This window comes from Poecilia reticulata, chromosome 18 (assembly GCF_904066995.2).
Source record: "Poecilia reticulata chromosome 18, P_reticulata-male-v2, whole genome shotgun sequence".
Taxonomy (NCBI): domain Eukaryota; kingdom Metazoa; phylum Chordata; class Actinopteri; order Cyprinodontiformes; family Poeciliidae; genus Poecilia; species Poecilia reticulata.
The window spans coordinates 29,574,394-29,597,108 of record NC_088847.1 but is presented as its reverse complement, the minus strand read 5'-3'; positions in this window follow the sequence as shown (position 1 = coordinate 29,597,108).

Below are 22,715 nucleotides of genomic sequence, written 5' to 3'. Positions count from 1 at the left end.
TATGTCACTTATAGATGGTAGAATCTGGGTTGGCAGAGTGAGTTTACACAGTTTCTTAAAACTGGGTATTTTTTAGCAGCAGACTAACAGCTACTCACAATAAACATTTATTTTGATGGGTTTCAATATCAGCCATTAGAATTACTACAATTCAACTCAAGTATGCTAGCATGAATATGTATTGTTCAATCATGGTTACATTCCAACAACTTTAACTACTTTGTCTCATTTTCAAATTTAATCAAATCATTTTGGTTTTTAATTTAAAACTGTTGTTCAAACAACTGTTATTGAAATGTGTCTAAAAGAGAATGGCAATGATAATAAATAAAAAAGCATCTTCATTTAGGTTGTATTCTGTCTTGGAATGTTTCCACAAGCAAGTCCTACCTGGGCATTTGCATTCCTTTTTGCATGTTCGACTGGGTCATTGTGAGATTCTTGCAATTTTTTTCAAAAAATTATCAAGAAATAATGAGTATGTCAATGCTACTCCCGTCTGCAGGTGACAGTAGCTCTTACTTTTACTAGACTGCTTACTCAGTCTGTGATCGATGTGGCAAGTAAGAAAAAGTTGAATGTCATATGCAAATCTGTATCATTCTGTTCTCCATGAAAGTGGAGGAGCATCATTTTTGCACATTTTGCTATATGGTACCTTTGGTATGTGTTATTGTAAAATCCCTTGCACATATTGCTAATGCAATGCCACAAAATCTGTGATTTTGTTTGCAAGGGAATCAGAAAACAATTGTGAAACCCTGGAGGGACTGCCTGGGTTTTAAGAAGCTTCAAAATAGCTTCAGTTTTGTGAGAGACATAACAAAGTTCTGGAAATGACTCGATATTTCTCCAACATATGTCTGGTTAGAAAGGGGGGTTAAATTTTTTCTCCTTAACAGAAAACCAAATTCAGTTGTTTGCAAAGTCATTGGTGGAAAACTAAAGTTACCAGTCTTCATAAAGCAGCACTATTATGAGAGTACGAGCAGCAGACATGTGAAGCTGCTGACTATTTATTAATTAGAATATAAATAAATTAGAATATCTGCCCTGCATATATTAGAATATCTGCACAACAGATATTCTAATTTATGAACGAGCTAATATTTGCTTATTAGTCTTCTGGCGTTACACAGCAGTGATTCAAAAGCGCAAATGACCAGACTCTAAAAGACTGTAAATCATCAAACTCTGCTGCTCACACAATCCAGGTTTCAGTTTACCTCATTGTAGCATATCTATGTAAACAGTATACTATATTTCTAAACAATTGAAATTAGATTATGACCAACAAGGTCAATGGGCTAGATCTCAGAAGTCAAGATACGACTCATGAAGGAGTAGACAGACTAGAAGTTTGCAGACGTGAGTACCTTGTATTCACAGTGAATAATTATATACATGTCTGCATTACAATAAGGGAAAAAACATTCAAATGGCCATATTAAATAAAAGAAAACACACAAGGAAACACTTAAATTATTGAATCAAAGAAACATAATCAATCAGTTCCATAGTTCTAGCAACAAGCCACACCATTCAGTTTATAAACCCCCCGAACTAGGGTGGTTCAATGAGTTGGCTAGAGCACTTGATGCAATTCCTAGGCTGATAAAAGTGAGATCAGAGCTGGTGGGAGACTGCAGGAAGTCTCCCACTTCAGGAAGTCTCCCACCAGCCTGGTGGGGAAACCAAATCTTTTGACATCACAGGTGAAATTCTTTTAGGTTCTTGGACCTGATTCTTCAGCTCATCATCAAACCTGGCCTGTATAATAAAGCAGGACCAGTCTCAAATATATATAATCAAAACATCCCAGTGTGCACACAAATAACTGGCACTCATTGCACTATAAATAATCCCAATAATCATTTTGCTAATCAATATGTATTTCAAAATAAATACAAAGATTCAAGATAAATCTTATTCATAAAAAGTCAATAAATATGCTCCGTACAAAATCAAGACCAACAATGTAAAAAGCATCATGCTAAGTAAATACTTTAATACATACTTAAAGCACCTCATTGTTCTCCGATTTGTTTGTTCAGAATCGCAATAGAGGATCCAGATTGATACTGACTAACGCCAAGTCTTCAAAAATGACTCACCAATTCTGCAGTTCATAAGGCATACAATCGGTTTTGTGTTTCTCTTATCTCTCAGCTCACGACAGGAGACTCCTGAAGTTAGTACAATTTTATCAGCATCATACAAGATCAAAGAAATAAAGCAGAACATTATGCTAAACCGACCTGCAGCTCTGCTCTCCCAAACTCGTTCTAATCTTCCATGCTTCTTGTTCCATCTAATATATCTAGCTTATGGGCCGAAGGTGGTACATGTGACTCAGACACTAAACAACAATTGGCTGCTTAGTAATTCTCACAAGATTTGCAGTTATATATCCACTATTGAGAAAATTTTGGAAGGAAAAGGGTAGAGAATCAGAAAATGGAACTCTACATCTACACACAGGTTACATATTCTTTATTGTTGATGCCCCTGGCTTGCTAAGAAAAAACTCTTAACATCAAGATCTTTTAAGAAAACATAACTCTTCCACTGCGCAGCAGGAAATGTACATGATTGCTTTGCATGTGCAAATCAAAAGGGCCCAGAAGGGAAGAGAAGGAGAAACATGGAGCACTGCCTGATTGGATCTATGCAGTCACATGCAGCAAATGCAGCGATAATGTGCATGAGTCACGCCTATTGCTAATTATATGTAAGCGAATTTGCAACATTGCTAATTAGATTAGCATAACAGCAAGAAATGGCACAACAGGAGATAGAGGGTCTCGGTGCTGTGGGTTCAAAAGTCTAGTTCCTTCAACTGGATCCCCATGACTTTGAGCGTGTCCCAGCTGAGTCACAGTCATTCCTTCCCTAGTCCTGGTTAATTATCTCAGTGAACATCAGAGATGATTTATAGTCCTGGAGCCAATAAATTTCCCCAGCACACTGGTGATTATTGTTCTCCTGTTGTGAAGCAACAATAAAAGCGCTCATGCTAGAGAGGAGTGTTCATTTCTCAGATATTTCTTAATATAATCCTCATGTTTTTTGTTTTGTTTTGTTTTGTGTTTTTTTTTTGCACTGCGGTTAATTAGATCCATCTTTGCCACTCGATCCAGTGTCTTGTGGCCTCCTACTGGAATCAAAACCTTCCTTTGGTCTTCCTTAAGACTGCTTTTTCTATGCTGGAAAATCAAGTTCGATTTCAAGGAGACTGTTTGCATTGAAACCTTTTGATTTCGGACAGCTAAACAAGCTGTTTGTGTTTGGCAAACTGCCAAAACACAAACAGAATCTCATGATTCTGTGTGAAATACTCGAGCTATGATAATCTTGAATACAGTTGGTTTTAAGGTGTATATGCAAAAATGTACAAAAAAAGTCTAAAATAATTGGATAAGTTTTAATAATATATGTTTATATAATATGTAGAATTAAGCAAAAATGTTTACTAAAAATACAATGCACTGAATATGAAGTACATTTAGAGTATAGTATTTCACCTCTTTTGTTTATTTCTATAAAAAAACAACAAAAAATCAAATCCCTGGAGGTCCCCAAAGAGCCTGCAGCCAGCTGGTAAATTGGCATACCACTTAGTTTGCCAGCTTCAGTCTGAAAAAAGAATTACCTCAACAGGAATGATGGGTGGTGTTCCTTTCGTTTATTGCAAACAGAAATATCTGTAATCATATGAAAGAGACAAAAGTATTTGAGACTTCTTCCAGTCAGTTAATCGCAGTGTGCAGCAAGAGGTGTGGGAGGGGCAAATCAAAATCCAAGCTGCTTGGACCTTATGGGTAAGAAGGGCTCTCTGTTATTTTCAGCTCTGGTGAACTACCACACTTCAATCAGTGATATTCAGTTGACAATGCAGCCTCTTAGAGGGCGACAATGGGATGATTTGTACTGAGGGATGGTTATTCTGAGAAAAAGAAAAACAAAAGAGACAACAAGGGTCTCAACTGGAAATCAATGCAGTTATATCATCCTAATTGATTCAGAATTAAGCTCTTCATGGAATTCCTTCAAAATAAAGCTTTGTTGTTATTCTACTCATGGTCTGACCCATGACATTTACTATCTGTTATGTGATTGGCGCCACCCTCTGAGTGAGCGTATCATCTTGTACGCAGGTAAAAAATCTTTCTATTTGACTGTCCACAGAGAGTACCAACACATCGTAGTGGGAAGGGTACAAATGATAAAATCAGCGACGATTTAGTCGAGTGGACAACAGAGTAGACTGAAGGGTAAGGCTGAGGCCTTACTGTGTTGCACCTACTCTGGCATGTTGTCGGGCATCTCATTAAAAGAACTCCAAACCTTTGGGAGATTGAAAATGTTAGTGTTTGTGGAACCCTAAGTTTTGAAAACCTTGGTACCGGTAACTGAAACACGCCTCGCATAGTTATTGTAAAACTGGAAATTGCTAAGCCAGATCATTGACTTTCTACCAGGACTGTAGAAGAGTAACCAGCAATTTGACTGGACACAACAGGCTGCTTACAAACCTTAACACATCAACACCATACTAATGGCCAGTGTTAAGAGAATAAAATCATTAACTTCTGGCTCGTTATATTCTATTGTTCTCCTGGATTCAATGATTCCATGCGTGGAAACAAAAGCCACACAGAGATGGCAGTCAATGCTCCACGTCATACATTTTCAGAGTTTATTCTAACTGTCGAGAAAAGTCGAGCTCATCCCACCTCCCCATGCTGGAGATTTTAGTTTAATAGTAATAATAAATAAAATTACCTTAAAATTAATTACACAGCTGACATCAAAACCCAACAGTAGAGTCAGACAGTAATAAAATGAATCTGGTTGTGTGTGTTGTTATTGTGTCCTGCAAACTCTGCTTAGATTCTACTTTTTTCTATTTAATCATAAAAAAATCATAGTCAGGTAGAAAGAGAGTCATAGAACAGGAAGAGCTGGTTTCCTGAAGAAAGAGGAAGAACTCTGCAGCTGAAGAAGAGCCGGGGCCACAGAGCCAGAGACTGTTCTGCACATGGGGACCAACCCGTTAGCCCCGCAACATGTGGCTTCAAATCGCACTTCTCACATCAGCTGGGTTTAGACCCTCAAAGACAAAGACCAAGGCAAAGATGAAGATAAAGACAAAGATAAAGACAAAGGCAAAGAGGAAGAACCAGTGTGTTCCTTCCGTGGGACCAGGAAGATCATGAGACGAGGAGAAGGGAGCTACAGAGCTGCAAGACAAGAAGCTGAGGACCGCTACGCGCATGAGGAAGTCACCCTGAGGCCCGAGACCTGCCGCTCTAAGTCAGTACTCTTCCTGTACTGGGAGCCTCCTGCTGCTGCAACACCTTCATCTTCATCAGGCCAGTTCTGGGGTTCAAGATGTCAAACTCCGTCCGTCTCTCTCAAAGTTTCCCTTTTTTAGTTCTCAGTGTCGGCATTAGGGAAAGATAGTCTAGATTATTGATTTTACTTATTTGATTATTTCTGCTAGTGAATTAAGCTGCACTGACCCTTGCAAAATTTCCTTACTAATAAATAATTAGCATTAAGAAAATCTAAAAGATGTTGTGGACATTCAATTAATGAGGCACCTTAAAGTTCTTTGATGGTCATAAAATATCTATGAAGTTTGATTATGGGAGGAAAAAGTAGAAATGTTTTATAGGTTGCTTTTAGCCCAAAACTAAAACAACACCCTTGGGACTCTCCCGAGTCACTAAAACCAACCTGGTTCAGTAACAAGTGCAAGTTGTAATAAAGAGAAAGAGCGACCATTAACAGGTGTGCTCTGTGAAGCTAGCTGATTGCAGGCTGCTCAATCTGGCTAATTCACAGGGTGAAGAAGGGTGGGACATCTGGATGGAGGTCGTTAGAAACCAGGCTAGTCTTTCTCGGTTCCAGCTTAAACAGAGTTTACTTAGTTCTGGACAGGGTAAAATCCCATCAGATTTAGAAAACTCAATTCACCCGTTAGATGGAGAGCTGGCTGCACATCTCCCTCCTCTGAGAAGGGGAAGTAGAGAGAGAGAAGGGGGGGAGGTGTTGTGCAACAAGTATAAGTATAACTTGACATCAACAACACAGACAATTCATACAGACTAAAACAGACTTTCATTTACCTGATACAAAGAGGATAGAGAAAAAAGGCCAAGATGCATCTTTGGAGAGTGCTGAATGGAAAAGCAAAACAAGGCAGTAATCTGAATTGTTACTCCTGCGTACAAAGTTTTATAGTAAAGGTGTGTTTTTCCTCTTTAATATATTCAAATAAGGCATACCTCCACTTGTCCGACTCGAAGCTATCTTGAACCCTCTGAGAAAGTTAGAAACTCCATCCAATTTACTTCCTAGATCAAAGGCCATTTGTCCCCTTTGTTTAAACTAAGTGAGAGCATAGCTTCTCCTCAACTCCTGCTGTTTTAAGGTTATCTGGGCAAAGGAAAACAGATAAAGGTACTTCACAGAGAGGTGTGAAATCTGGAATCTTTCCTGCTTTTTTTAAGTTTCTTCCTGAGGAAGAAACTTAAAATCATGTAGTGTTGAAGCAAATGTTATTTCCACAAACCTAATTTTGTTCTTCTGCATTCAGAATGTCAAAATATTGAGTCCTGCCATAAATCAAAAGTGATATATAAAATCAACAGAACAAAATTGGGTAAAATTCCTTTTTCTAACCTATCAAATATAATATTCAATCCTAAGTATAAAAATTAACACAATCATTCTCCAAAACCCTATCATCATAAACCTGAGCAATTTTCCAATACTAAACAAAACATTTTCATTCACACAATTTCTATTTGATTCTGATCTAGTAACAGATAATACAATTTCAAAATACATTCATCATTGAATAAATTAGTAATTCTAAAACCAGATAATACAATTTTCTGTCAGAGCAGGCTATTAATAACTAAGAAAAATGTCTTACAAATTAAATTGTAGTGGTTTTAATCATTCTATGTTGTATTCAATTTTACACCATCCCAGATGTTAGTTTTGGAAGACTTTTGATCTTCTGTGAACTGAGAAAACTTCTCTCTCCCACACTCATCCAACTGATTCTGCCTTCCTGCAGATGGTAATTTTATGGCATCCTGTCCTCTCTGAAAGCACAACACGAGCCTCAGTGAGAGTTTCCTTCTGATTCTTCCCATAAATACTTACCCATCAATAGTTTAGTTTTAAATCATTAACACAAGCATGTTCTAAATTAAGACATTTGTTCAAAATGACCATGCTCAATATACCTTTTACACATACTGTAAGATTAACTATATTAAACACTAAAAATATTCATTTTTCCTTAAAGGTTAATCCAGTGGGGTACTCCTGCAGAACTGAGTTGCCATAAGATCTGATTATTTGTTTGTCATCTGCTGACACAAGTCTCTTACCGGCATTGGCTTATCATTTAATCATTGATCAGATATGTAGCTTCAGAAAGCTGTCACTGCAAGTATCAAGCTTGTTTCGACTCCATTACTCTAAAAAGAAGAGCGACACTGTAAAGCATGTTGAGTTACACTTCACTGTATAAAAAGTCTTGCAGAAGTTTGATTGACTGACTCTTTCATCCTTCTGCCTCATACAGTGGCTGGTTGTTTAAGCTTCCTTTCGAGTTTGCAACATGATTTTGAGCAAAAAAAGACAGAAAATGAGAAAAATTAAATAATGAAATGTAAGGATGGTAAAAAAATTTCTAGATGTTGAAAAGAGAATGAGAGAATAAGAGAATTTGTTGAAAATAATAATCAGATATAAGGAAAAAGTCAGTCATGTATGCCTTTTAACAGTGATATCTGCGTGGTAAGGAGCTGCGTTGGGTTCTCTCCTGTCTGAAATGTAAAACCAGCGTGATCACCTCTTGAACTCATGTACCAAAGTGTATCAGATGACCTGATGGGTATTTTCCTTTCACATGTGAGATGAGGTTTTCAAAGTAACGAAGGAAGATAGTGCAGGGCTACATGTTAAAGTTTGTCAGTCAGGAATACACACTAATACAAAACTGCAGATTTTTTGTTTAATAATATTGGGAACTCATCATTCCTGGATTTGAGTTACCGTCTTGGAAATAGGCACAGTTTTGTATGATCTTTGTGGATGCAGATTAGTGCCAGAAATCAGGGGAGTTATGGAGATTCAGCATTCCACCAGACACCCGATGACAGATCTATTGTCATCTGGGATTGACAAAAGGTCTGGGAGATGATTTTGTACCCTTCCATTTCAAATGTGTGCAAAATGTGCAATTGCAGTGTTTTCATTAAATAAGAAATGCAATTAAAGTCATTAAAGAATCATGTTGCATCATCGTCCTTCAACTACTTCCTGTAGTCTAATTCTTTGTGGTTTGAGCCAGTAACAGCTGGTTGTTGATCACGTGGCTCGTAAAGTGTTTCCTTTGCAATTTTACCAATTATACCTATTTAAATATGATTTAAAAAAAACTCAAAACAGTGTGAAAACGTTTTTAGCAAAAAACAAGTTTCCATAAAGCTAATTTACTTTCAAAATTCAAATTGAGCAATTTTATGGTCAATAAAAACACATCTGGTGTTAGTGCAGTTAGAAAGCATTATTGTTATACATCAAGGTTGTCTAATGATATTAGGCTATTTCACTTTCGTCTTAATGAAAGCTGTTACCTTACTTCAGGTTAAATCTAAATCTAAAACATTGCAATTGCACATTTTGCCCACATTTGAAATGGAAGGGTTCAAAATCGTCTCCCAGACCTTCTGTCAATCCCAGATGACAATAGATCTGTCATCGGGGGTCTGGTGCAATGCTGAATCTCCATAACTGCCCTGATATCTGGCACTAATCTTTCCATCCACAAAGATCATAAAGAACTGTGCCTGTTTCCAAGACGGTAACTCAAATCCAGGAATGATGAGTTCCCAATATTATTAAACAAATAATATACAGTTTTGTGTGTATTCTGCTTGATGAAGCCTAAACTGGATTACTTTAAACAATTACAATTTTGTAAAATCTTTATTCAATTTGAATATATATATATATATATTTTCTATGCAATTGATGTTTAAACAGTTTTTATTGTATTGATCAAATGAGAAATGGAAAAATCTCATTGTGCTGTGTAAAAGGAGGTATTCCTGAAACCAGCAGCCTTATACTTTTTGAGACATCCTAACAAAAAAGGCATTTCAAACTCCAAAGCCGTGTCTAGTGAACATAATTGGGAATATGGATATAATGAAGACAAAAAATCTGACACTAGTATTCCCCTAGAGGCTGAAATTTATCTACTTCAAACATCATTTTAGGAATTAGCAGGGGGATTTGACAGATTCAGATTATACTGAGTGATGCTGATGACAGCTGTGGGAAGGAATGCATGATTTATCTCTTTGTTTCACACATGCTGAATAATCTTATTCAAACAAGACAGAGTGCATACTGTGCTGGTCCGTACATATTTGTTTAGGAATCATTTTAGGGGTATAACACTGTGAAACTGACAAGCTGCCTTAAGCGATGTGATTACCAGAAACATTTCGTTTTTGTGCCTGCAAAAGTGGGGTTTCTTGAGATCAAAGTTCACCTATTTGCCATGAAACACAAAACTCTTATAACTCTTACACCAAAACTCACAGAGGCACCAAACTTTCTGTGATTGATCATCATCGTGTCCCCTACAATTGTCGTGTTGACAAAAGAGTGCGTTCAGTCCAACTGTATCATCGTGATTAGTTTATTTCGCATCACACCCACTCTCAGCATGTACATTCTGCAGCAATCAGCGTCACCTGTCTACTTAAGCCTGACGCGCCCCGTGATGTCATCACAGGTGGCCATTTGTAGTTTTTGACTGTACATAACATTAATACCACATCTCCCCTTTGTAAAATAAATGGGTGGACTATCTATCATTGATTAAACAGACCTTAGAGGATTATTTTGCCTCTGTAGCTGGAAGGTCTGTCTCTACCTAAGACTAGAAAACATTGTAAATAGAAATACACATTTAATCATTCCTAAACTTTAGCGTAACATGTACACAAATCATTTCACTCCCTTTGACTATTATTGAGGAATTGAAGGGTGGCTATTCTCAAAAAATATAAGTAATGAAATAATACACGGAGACGTAGTTCTTGCTGCTAGGCCATAGACAAGCCGGAGATTTATTACACCCACGGAATCAGTTTCGTCAGTTCAACACGTAAAATCTTCCATACCAAAAATCCCTCTCAAGTCTCAAATTCAACAGTCTTTATACTCTCAAGTCTCCATGAGTGTTCATTGGAAGGTTTCCAATGAACACCAATTTGTTAATGCTATCCGTCGAGACCGCATTCCTTCTGAGTCCATCTGTGCACTTTGTACACAAATGGAAGGAAGGGAGTTAGGTCAGTTTGAACTGGAGAATTGCCAAGAATCCTTTCGCAAAAACAACTCCTTAGATGGTATTTCAGCTCCAACATAATCCCCCCTATTCCGCTTTTAAGTGGAATCCTAATTAACCTTAGCAGTTGATTTTGTTATTTGCTATACTAAATTTACATGGTTACCTGTGAACATAACTCTGTATATAACCTTAGAAATATATAAGAAAGTCAATTAAAAATGGAATAATGAACAGTGGGGGTAAACATTGTTTTCTTGAGTAACTGTAACTAATATAACAATTTCATTACATTGATTAAACACAATTGGGCATTGCTTCCATGATTGTTCTTCCATTTGTATAAGGTCAAAAACCCTGTTGGCCTTTTGTAGATTTTGTGTTAATTCCAGGGAAAAATTACCTTATGGTCCCCGCTCGTCATGGGCGACCGCCAGTATTCCACAAATGTAATACAATCATGTATCCACAGTGACCAAATCAGATATTCATGGTAATGGCCAATACTGCAACATTAATACATAATCTTGATGACAATTATGAGGAAGTGTCCATAACGCACATATAATCAGAGTGATTGTGTGATTGAAATACTAATCATATGGTCGCTTGATGTTTGTGCTCATTCACGCACTCTTACACTCACTCATACTGTTTTACAATTCATGTTCATTCACACATGTTCCTAGTGTGTTTAACTATGTGTGGGCCACCTGTGTTGTATTGTATATAAATTGTATATAAGTTGTGTACCAAATATGTGTAACGGTGCATGCTAACAGTATCTTCCCCATGAGTCTGTTTTATTCCAACCCAGTTCTGTTTCATTTCCTTTGAACTCTTAGATCTTGATATCCCGTCGAGCTTTTAGTTCAGCATCTACTGTCCTTGAGCTCAGCAGTCCTTTGAATTGGTCATGGTTTCACTGGTCCGGGCGGCCTTGTGCTTAGTCCCTCTGATGTTCACCGTCTTTGGTCATCCATCTGTATACAGTCCCCAAGATCCACTTCCTCATAATAGGGATCACACAACACACAAGCAGAAAGATAACAATTAGTATTATTGCCAGAGTTATTCCTATTTTGGCTGCTAAGGCTCCCCATTCACCTAGAATTTCCTCCAGACGTTTCCATGACCAGGTGTTCTTTCCTGCATTTTCTTTGAATTCCAAATTCAGTTTCCGCAACTTAGTCATTACCGCTTTAAATGTACCTTTTAGCGAAGTATTCATAGGGATATAAGTACAGCATTCATTAGCAAACATATGGCAAACTCCTCCCATATTGGCCAAGATCCAATCTAATGCTTGTCTGTTTTTGCCATTCTACTTGTTTCATGGAGTTGTTGTCCTAGGGCCATAAATCCTTCAATTGTAAAGTTGATCATTCTCTGTTGGTTGTAATAAACATAGTTAATCCATTCAACATTTTTGTTAATTGTGATCCAAGGTAAGGTAGATTCAAAACCTGCGCGGGTTTCATGTTGCGCCTTGAATTCATTTGGAATTCCTCTTGGTTGACCTATAAGATTCAAATATACTCCTTCATTCAACCCATAATCCCCCAGGCTTCTTCGAAGCCTTGTTTTATTACGGTGCATTCCTACCAAGTCTTTAACACCTTCATATACTAGGGTTACTGGTACTTTCATTCGAACAAGGGCGCAGAGGCCTACCCATTTTAAGGGCAATGTGTTCATTAAAACGTCATCGCCACACATCCAGTAACTGTCTGCTATCGGATATGTTTGATCACCGAGAAAAAATAGTTTGGGAACAGTCCTAGTTAAATTGACACATTTTTGTTCTTTATAGGTCGGATTTTGATACCAGATCGGGTTTATGACAAATGTTGGTGTCATCTTAGCATGTTTGAACCAAGATAAAACCCAAGTGACATTACAATGAACTGTGGTATTACCTACCGGTGTTCCACCTTTATTTTCTAATCCGCCATTTGCAAAACATTCATATCCAGCATCATAATCTACTTCATAATCTACTGGAGGACCAGACTCCGTAGTGGTAATATTAAACTCTGCACAAACAGATTCAAACTTGTAACCTGCCCACTTTTCCAAATAATGGTGTGAATCACGTGAACCATACAATAATCTACAGTTCATACCACACATTGGTAGCTTAAAGAACGCAACTACATTAGATTCCGGAACAAATTTACCTGTTTTGCATATTTGTCGTTGCCTTAGTGCACATTCTGTAGATGTGTATTTCTCTGGAATAACAATTGGTGGTGCTCCAGGAGCAGTAGTACAAACTAGGCAATCATTTTTTGTTAATTCCCTTGCAGTATACCAAGACCACGTGTACCATGTGTTTTGAATTGCTCTTTGCCAGAGTGGATCTCCTTTTGGCCGAAAGGAGGTCCATTTAATGTCCTTTAATACATGAGTAGCTCTTGGAGTTACTTTAGTGTCCTGTCTTTCATTATAGAATGTATCTAGACCACCATGGTATTCATGACAACCTTCCTTTTCAGAACATCCATATTTATTTGAAATTGACACAGTAGCCAATTGGTCCTGCGCCGGTGTAGTTTGAATAAAATCTAAATCATCACTGCTGTCGATGGAGTCATGTGTGTCGATTACTTTATTAGCTTTAGATGTCACGGTAGTGAGTGTCCGTGTCTTGGGTGTCACAATTTGCTTATTTTCAATAATTGAGTTTTTGTTTGAATCTCCTGCTGTCTTAAGAGCCATTACGGGTCACATCAATGTCACATCAATTAACGTTGTTGGTTCAAAACCCAAACCCAATTGGTTTGGGTTTTGAAGGTCTTTGGGTAGGCAAGGCTTTCGTTGTTAAGATAGACTGAACTTTTGCTGCTGTTTTCATAAGAGATGCGGGTGTAGCAATTTTGAGTGTTACTATTGGAATTTCCTCATCAATTTCAATCTCTCCATTAGGTTTCATGGTTGTATGAGCTGCACTGGTAACAGGTTTGATTATGCTAACAGTGGTAATCGGCTTAACAGTTGTTTCTGGTTTGTTAGTGTATCTAATGAGCATTAGACAACTACTTACTGCTGTCTCTATTCCTGGTAACTTCCAAATAACTTTAATCTCTTCCATTACACCCTGGGTAATTTTTATTTCGTATGATTTATCTATTCGAAAAGCTAAAACATTTGCTTCAATTGTCCAATCGCAAGTCGTTTTTATGACTTTTAAGTTACAGTTTGTATCTTTTTGGTCTTTAATTAAGACATTACTTTCCACATTCATGAACCATCTACATATCTCACAATGATCACCTTCGAACACTATCCTTGAGAGTATTAGTTCTCTTCCTAACATGCTGTCACCAACATCATCAGTTGAAATATGTATTTTAACTCTGTCATTGATAATTTCAACAATACCTTCTTTCCTTGCGTCTAGTACTCGGTTTAAATCTCCTTTACTTGTTATTGAAGTCGTTGTATCAAAGTTTGTCATTATCATGTCATGTTTGAATTCACTGTCTGCACTCCACCGTCTTCCCACTTTCACTTCTATGCCAAATCCTTCATCTCCAATGTACATAACGATTAAACATTGATCTGTGATGTATCTTTCACTCTGTTTTTTAAGAGCTCTGCCAAACCGTTTTTGGTTGGCATAGCTAACATGGCCTTCATACTCTGTTTCTGAATTAGGTTGAAATTTGACATCTGTTAAACTTGCTGTCCATTTCCATTGTGAGTGCACATGTCTAGTTTTACGAACCAATTTTCTGGAAACATCCAAGTTGAATCTTGCTGGAAAGAACACTGGTATGTACTTGTCTGGACTTTGTTGAGAAAAATTATTATTTTGAGTGTTTAACACAGTTTAAACCTTTTTAGAACGAATTTCTTAAGTTTGAACAGGTTTGTGTTGGTGATTTAAAACCCGAAGAACTATAGGATCTGCAGGAGAGCTTCAGCTCAGACCCCTGGGGTCTTATCATTAAAGACAGGAGGTCATAAATTAACATATGCAGGAAGGTGGAGGACAGTATCACTTGAATTACTCTGAGAAAGGGAACTTTGGTCGGTTCACGTAACCAGGATGAGAAGTCTTCCAGAACTAACATCTGACATGGTGCAAAAACTGAATATAACATAAAATGTTTTAAATCACTAACATTTAATTTGTAAGACATTTTTCTTAGTTATTAATAACATGTTTTGACTAAAATTCTATTATCTTGTTTTAGAATTAATTTAGTTAATGATGAATGTATTTGAAATTGTATTATTTCTGACTATATTAGAATCACATGAAAATGTTTTGTTTAGTATGAGAAAATACTTAGGTTTATGGTGAATGAATGTCGTAATTCTTATTTGTTTCTAATTCCTAATTAGAAAACAGGAATTGTACTTCATTATTTTCTGTTGATATTATCTATTGCTTTTGGTTTGATATCAGGACTAAACTGTGGAGATGCTGAGTGCAGAAGAACAAATTGGGATTTTGGAGAACTTTTCATTGAATTAAAAGTACAGTATTAAAGGTTTGTTCCTGGCAGAGCAGAAGAGAAACCAGAATTTCACAGCTACCTGTGAGGTTCCTGCATCTGTTTCTCTTTGCCCAGATGGCTGTAGAGCCACAGGAGGCCGGATAGTGTTAAGAAAATAAATTTAAAATAAGTTAGTTTTAGAATTTATCATGACTTGATTGAAATACAATAATTATAGTTTTAAATTATAACATATTCTGACCTATTGATATATTTTACTGTAGTTAAAGCAGATTGTTTGCCAAGATCTTCTGATCTGCTCTTTGTCTGTCTGGAAACAATCAGTAGGAAGTTCTAGCTTTTCACACTGATCTGTGAAGCCATAAACCACCATGGATTCGGAGAGTCTGCTTCCACCTTATTTAACAAAAGGTGTTTGATCTTGCGACCAAACTGCGGGACTTTTTCTAAAATTTAAAAGGGCCAGAGATGCCTTCCAATTGGTCAAGTAGAGATACGCCTTATTTGAATACATTAAAGAGGTAAATACACCTACAGGTATAAAAGTTTGTGCACAAGTGAAACAATTCAGAAAAAAGCTGATTTATTTTACTTCTGCACCAGCTCTTTCTCCAAGGACGTCCTTGATATTTCTTTGTCTTCTTGTCTCAGGTAACAATGTTTGTATCTGTCTTTCTTCAGTTTCCTGTACTATCTTATATTTTCTTCTGATTGGATTAAATCCTGTAATTCTGTGACGTCAACACGCATTGTTGTGTTTTTGTCCCCGCACGTGGCCACGCGAGAAAACCCGGGATCAAAGGAAGTATCAGAGCCAGAGTTTTGCTAAATTTACCAGTAATATAAAAATTCTTCCTTAACAACTTTTATAAGGTGTGTGGTACTTATCTTTGGAGATGGATCTTGTGTCGTGAACATTCGTCTCTGAGTCATCGCCAGGTTTCACCGGTGGTTCCCACACCGTCGAATCTGGACTTCTGGATTTTTCCTGCAAATAGATAGCTCTATGGATAGCAGTTAGTTGTTCAACATAGTCTTTCAACTCAGTTTGCAACTGTTCGAGGGGAGGTCCCTTGAAAGGTAACCTCCATTGTGGCACAGGCATAGGCCTGCCAGTCAGCATTTCATGCGGTGTTAAATGCGTGCTTCTGTGCATTTGCATGCGATAGCTCATTAGTGCTAATGGCAAAGCATCTACCCAGTTTAGTTTAGTTGATGCACAAATTTTCCGAAGCTTTCAACGTGGCATTGATGCGCTCCACCATTCCCTGGCTCTGAGGGTGGTAGACCGCGCCAAAACGTTGTTTGATCTGTAGCTTCTGCAAAATGCCTTTAACAACATTTTGTACAAAAGCTGAGCCATTGTCTGAACTGATTTCAGATGGAATTCCAAATCTTGGAATTACTTCTCTTGTCAAATTTTTGATAACTGTGTCTGCTCCTAAGGTATGTGATGGTACTGCTTCGACCCATCGACTGAAACAATTGATTATCACTAACATGTACCTTTTACCTTGAACTGGTTTGAGCATGTCTACATAATCTATCACCAGGTGTTTGAAAGGTCCATCTGGAACTGGAATGTGTCCAATACCTGGTTTTATGCCTTTCCGAGCATTGTTTTCGGCACATATTTCACACTGGCTTAGAATTCCGTCCACCATGTCTTGCATGTATGGAGACCAGAAACCTTGTTTTTTCAATTTTTCCATGACTTTCCCTCGGGCACAGTGGTCTAAGCCATGGGCTTCTGAGACCAATAATGTTAACAATGCTATTAGTAGGCCGTGGTGTGACCTCCATAAGCCATTTTCACTCATTGTAGCACCTCTCCATGCCCAAAGATCACATTCACTGCTACTCGCTTGTTGTTGCATCAAAATGACATCTTCTGGTGTTACGGCTGGTTCTAAGGCCAGTACCGGTGCCAAGAAGGCCATTTGGCTCTTGGACGCCATTTTTGCTGATTCATCTGCCATGTTGTTACCTCTTACAACAATGTCATTGCAACTTACAGGCTTCAGTTAATGCTTTAAGTTCCGCGAGTTGTGCAGAACATGGTTGATCACATCTTTCAGCTTTGACGGTTACAAAATTTTCACCTAATTGTTGTACCACTGCAAAACCTGCGTGGTTACCTAGGTTATCTCTGAAACATGACCCGTCAACAAAGTATGTGATTTCTGCGTCAGGCAAAGGAGTGGACTCCAAATCTGGTCTGAGTCTTGTGTATTTCATTGTTTCCGCTACACACTCATGTGGTTCGCCGTCACAATCCAGAGGAATCACATTTGCCGGATTATTGGTGATACATCTTTGAATAGTTATGTCAATATATGTCAGAAATAACATATACTGCAAAATTCTTGCTTGTGTCACGACAAACTTTCCTAGGTTTATTAACTCTGCGATTTTGTGGTGAGTTAATATTGTAACTGGATAACCCATTGTTATGGTTGAAGCTTTTTCATAAGCATGGTAGACTGCTGCTAGCCCTGGTAACATGGTGGCCAGCCTTGTGCTACATTGTCCAATTTTGTGCTGTAATAAGCAGTTGGTTGTTTCTTTCGACCTGTACATGTTTCTTGCATCAAAACTGCTGTGACATACATGTCCTTTTTGTTTGCAACATATAGGTAGAATGGTTTGTTATAGTTTGGAACTGCTAGTGCAGGTGCACTCTGCATTTCACTTTCCAAGGATTCAAATGCTACTTTTGCTTTTAGTGTCCATTTTAGGAGATTCTTTGGTTTTGATGACCTGGTTCTTTCATGAGTTCTCTGAGTGATGCTGTTTTTACTGCATAACTTTCTATCCAATCAGCATTGAAATCTGTCATGCCGAGAAATGTCATAATTTCTCCAACTGTTCGTGGACATAGAGCTTTGCTGACACCCTCTAATTGAGAAGGTGATATGCCAATGCTCCCTTCTGAGCGTTGTCTACCCAGGTATTTTACCTGTGTCTGACAATACCATAATTTGTCTTTGGAGGCTTTATATCCTCCTTCAGCCAGTCTTTCAAGGACTTTTATTGAGTCATGATGGCAGTCATCCAATGTAGGTGACGCAATTAAATGTTGTCAACAAACTGAAGTAATTTGCTATTTATTTCCAATCCTTCTAAGTCCTGTCTGAGTACTTGATTGAACCAAAGTGGGCTGAATTTGAAGCCTTGTGGTAATCGAGTGTAACTGCACTTCTTACCTCTGTAAGTAAATGCAAACAGGTATCGAGATTGTTCCGCTAAAGGAATGGTAAAAAATGCTGAACAAAGATCAATTACTGTGAAAAATTGTGCTTCAGCTGGAATTTCTGTTAGAAGTGGGTGGGGGTTGGGCATTTCCTCCGATGATCTGTCTTCCACTACATCATTTATTGTGTGAAGGTCATGTACCAGGCGATACTTTGACTTGTCTGCTTTCAAAACTGGAAAATTGGGGTATTGCATGGACTTTCAATTTCCACCAACACTCCTGCTTTTAACAATCTTTCTATGGTTTTGCTGATACCTTCTTCTGCTTCTGGTTTGAATGGATATTGAGGACAGAGAATGGAAGTTTAGCATTTGGTTTAAGTTCAACTTTAAATGGGTTAGCTGATTTCACTAATCCTACATCTGTTTCATGTTTTGACCATACTGATTCAGGAACTTGCTTTAACATGTCCTGCATTAATGGGTTTTCATCAGACTCATTTTTTTCTTTTGTTTGTTCTGTGTCAGTAATTGGTACTGTTACCACTTGTGGTTTTCATTTTAATCATTGTTGCATCTTCTGATTGGAAAATTAATGGGCTTTCTGTTTGTTCCCATTTAATCTGTGTCACGATTTTCATCATTGGTCCAAGATCTTTGGCATGGAAATTTTTATTTACAAACAATGTTATGTGTGGTACAGATTCTGCAACATTGTACCATTGAGAAATGAAATCATTCATTTGTATGTTTAACGCTGCTCCTTGTGTCCCAATAATGATGTATTGAGACACAAGGTTCACCGCTTCACCTTGTGTTTCTTTGTCCCATTGTTTTTCAAATTCTGTACTTTTTGAAATGTCATAGTACATTGTGCAATGATAATCTAGAGATGGTTTTTAGCTTCTGGAATTTGAATTTGAATGTACTGTTCCCATCTAGAAAGTACCTCCTAGAGCTATTAATGTCTCCTAGCCAATAAACCTTGGCTTCATGTTGTTGCATGAACATTTGAAGATCCACACCTTCTTTTTCAACATACCCACCTTGAGGAGAACACCAGATTTGTATTTTAATTTGCATAGAGCATCTCTTCCAAACAGATTTATTGGTGTTTGATCAGATACCAAAATTGGTATTTTTATTTCATTGTCATTTGTTGTAAGTCGAACTGGAGCTGTCGTTTGAATTAATTGTCTTGCTCCCGAGAACCCTACTGTTGATACAAATTTATCAGACATGGGGAGATGTGTTGCATAATTTGGACTTACACAAGTGTAAGGTGCTCCTGTATCGACTAACATTGGAGTTTCTCTGTTTTCAATTTGAATTTTCAATATTGGTTCATCGTCAGCACGTGTAGTTAGAATTGGGTACTGACTTTCTCCCCTAGGGCCCTCTGCGCATCCTTAGTATCCAAAATTTGGTGGATTGTATTGAGCTGGTGAATTTTGTTGAACTTGTGGATCACATGGGATTCCTTGAGGATCGTATGGAGTTCCCTGTTGATTATATGGAACTGCTTGGAGATTGTATGGGACGGTGGACCTGGTCTGGCTCTGTCACGTGGCTGTCTTTGGAATGAGTTGTCAACATTTTAGCACTGGTCAGCACAATGTCCAAAACAACCACATATCCAGCATGCTCCGGATGATCTGGGCCTCATCCCCTGTTTGGCCATGAAGGGCTTCTTTGCTGTCTCCCTCGAGAAAGGCTGAGTCATCTGTGGAACTGGAGTATACATCTGTGGCGCTGAACTCACTGAGCTAGGAAGGTTGGCTTCATTTGGGGTTGGATCTCCCCTTACCACTGCAGCTTGGGTCTTAGTTTTGTTTTTCTTTGAAATTCTCCAAGCTGTAACTGAGCCAATTTCCTTTGAATATTTTTGTCTTGGTCAGTGACTTTTTGTTAATCTTTTCTGTATTTTTCTATTGCATGTACCACATGATCACGAAATTTCTTGTGTGGCATAGACATCAGAGCTACCACGTCTTCGAGTTTGATGCGCACTGGTTCTGGCATCACATCCACCATTGACTTCTGAAACACACCTGCAATCATTGGGTACTCGTCAACGTCAAACTCCATTTCCTCGTTCCACCTTCTCAACTGGCTGGCGACATAGGATGCTGGATTCTCCGAGTCACCAATTGGTTCCGCTTTCAAGTTCTTAGTGTCCACTTTGTTTGGAAATTCTGGCCTCAAGGCTGTCCAGATCATTGTCCGGCATGCATTTAGTTCAATTCCATCTGCTCTTTCTTGTAACATCCAGGGATGACCCTTCAAGATGCTCTGCATGGTGGGAATTCCAAGAACTTTTGCAAGAATGGCTTTGATGTCTCCAAGTGCCAACATTTTGCCAACTTTCTCTTCTTCAAGTGCTCTTATCCATCTCCCTGCACCATTGTGAATGTCTGGCAGCCGCGCGACTAACCCAACCAGATCCATCGAGGCAAATGGCAAATATTGAGCAATATCTCCTTTTAATAAAATTGGTAATTGTTTTGAGGGGTTGTAATAATCAGGTTTGCGTATGTCAGGTCTGGATCTCAAATCGTATTCTTTTTGGTTTGGTGCTTTTGGTTTGGTTTGTTGTGTTTTAACTGGAGTGCTTGTACATGGACCAGCCATCGCTCCGTCTTCATCATTGTCACATCTTTGCTCTTTTTCAGCTAACTGTATAAGGCCTTCATCAATTTCTTCTTCTATTTCCTGTATCTGTGTTCGGTTTTCTTTCCGTTCTATATCAAGGACTTCTGGGCCTAACTTCAACCACTAAGCATCTCCGCTTCTGCGTCTTTTCAGATGACTTGCGTAGCCGTCAAAATATTTATTAGAACTATTACCTCCTGCATAGCAATCAATAACTTTTACATTTCCAACTGTCCGTGTTGTGGAGCATCTGGCATCAGAGGTTTGACTTCTGGTCTGGAACGGTGGTAATGATGTGTCATATCTGCCAGCTGGCTTATAACCATCCGCATTTGCATATGACGTCATTGGTTCCATACTTTTTGAGTGTTTATTATTTGTGCTACTATCTGTAGCGTCTGTGCTCGTTTGTGGAGCATCTTTGGGTGGAGCTGGTGTTTGAACTACTGTTGATCGTGGTGTGTGTCCTGTAGAGGATCTACCTGATTGAGTTTCCTTCTCATTGTTTTTATCTTGTTTAAAGTCCATAATTAGATCATCATTCCTATATCCAAAATCACCTGTGATATTCAGAACTCCTGTCAGGGCTGGATACAACACAGCAGGGTTCATTTGATCATCATCGGGTTTTTCACAATTATTTTTCAGCTCAACAAACTGCTGCTTTACGTTTTTTCTGTATTTTTCACCTTCTTCCTTGAATAGCTGTAAAATGTTTAATTCTAGTTCTCTTTTTGCTTGTCTTTTCTTTCCCTTGTTTTTTGCTTTGTAGTCTGCAATCCGAGTTTCCATCTGTTCACAAAGAGACAAGTCAAAGCTCCCATTTTCCGGCCACGGAGATTGAAGTCTGTTTGTGCCATTTCTTAGACATTTTGGAATTTGAGAAGCATATTCTGGGTTTTTTGAACCAATAATGACAGTCGGTATGTTGCTCATTTTGTTTATTTAGTAGTTGTCTCACTATTAGAATTCTGTTTTACTATCTTCTGCAGTTTGTTTCCTTCACTTTTAATTTTCAAAAATTATTAAAATAAGTTGATTTGGTTAGTTGTACTTGTTATATTTTTCCTGTAGTATTTTTGCGTATAGTTGCTAAATATTGTTGAGTATATTAATTGCTCTTTAATAGATCCAACAGTTTATCAAGTTTTTTCTTAACAATTATTCACTCTATTTACAGTAAAATGTACATTTGAGGAATGTTTAACATAGTTCAGTGTTGCAGAAACAATGATTATTTGGATAAAAGTCTGTATTATTTAAATTGATTCAAAGCTTTAGGCTTAAAATCTCTTCACCGTTATGAGCAGAAGAGAGAAAAAAAAAAGTTTCAGACTGCCTGACCGAAATGAGCAAAGGTGGGGGCCAACCACTTCCCACACGTAATGGGAAGTGGGCTGTCCTAAATCTTATGGACTACAAAAGGGTGTTAACAAATCTCGCGGGATCCTGGACCAAATGTGGAGAAGGAAAATAGAGAGAGAGAAAGAGAGAGAGAGAGAGAGAGAGAGAGAGGGGGAGGGATAGGGTAGGGAGAGAAAGGTTGGGAGGGAAGTTTTGTGTGTGTGTATGTGTGTTTCTGGGAAATCAGCCAAGAAACTCTTTTCTCTTCTCCAAAGAGGGAGAAGCTCCAGCAAAGAGTTGCCTCGCAAACAACTGTAATACCTTCCTAAATTTAATAGTGAGGTATGAATATTTCCTATCTATATAGCACAGCTTAATATTACAAGTTACAACAGCGTAAAACATTTGCACTCAAAATGAAGACTAAATCTTAACGCCACTCCGAAAGCAGTCGGTTACTCAATAAGCCAAGAACATGCACATTTCAGAATTTTACGATATATACAGTAAGATTTACAGGCATGCCATCAATACTTGCAAACAGACAACATACATTCCCAATTATTCAGCATTCATTCAGCAACAATCATCCATTCGCACTTTACTCCTATTATACTTTCCTGTACTCTGTCTTTTCCCCGGGGATTTATACTATTTATTAT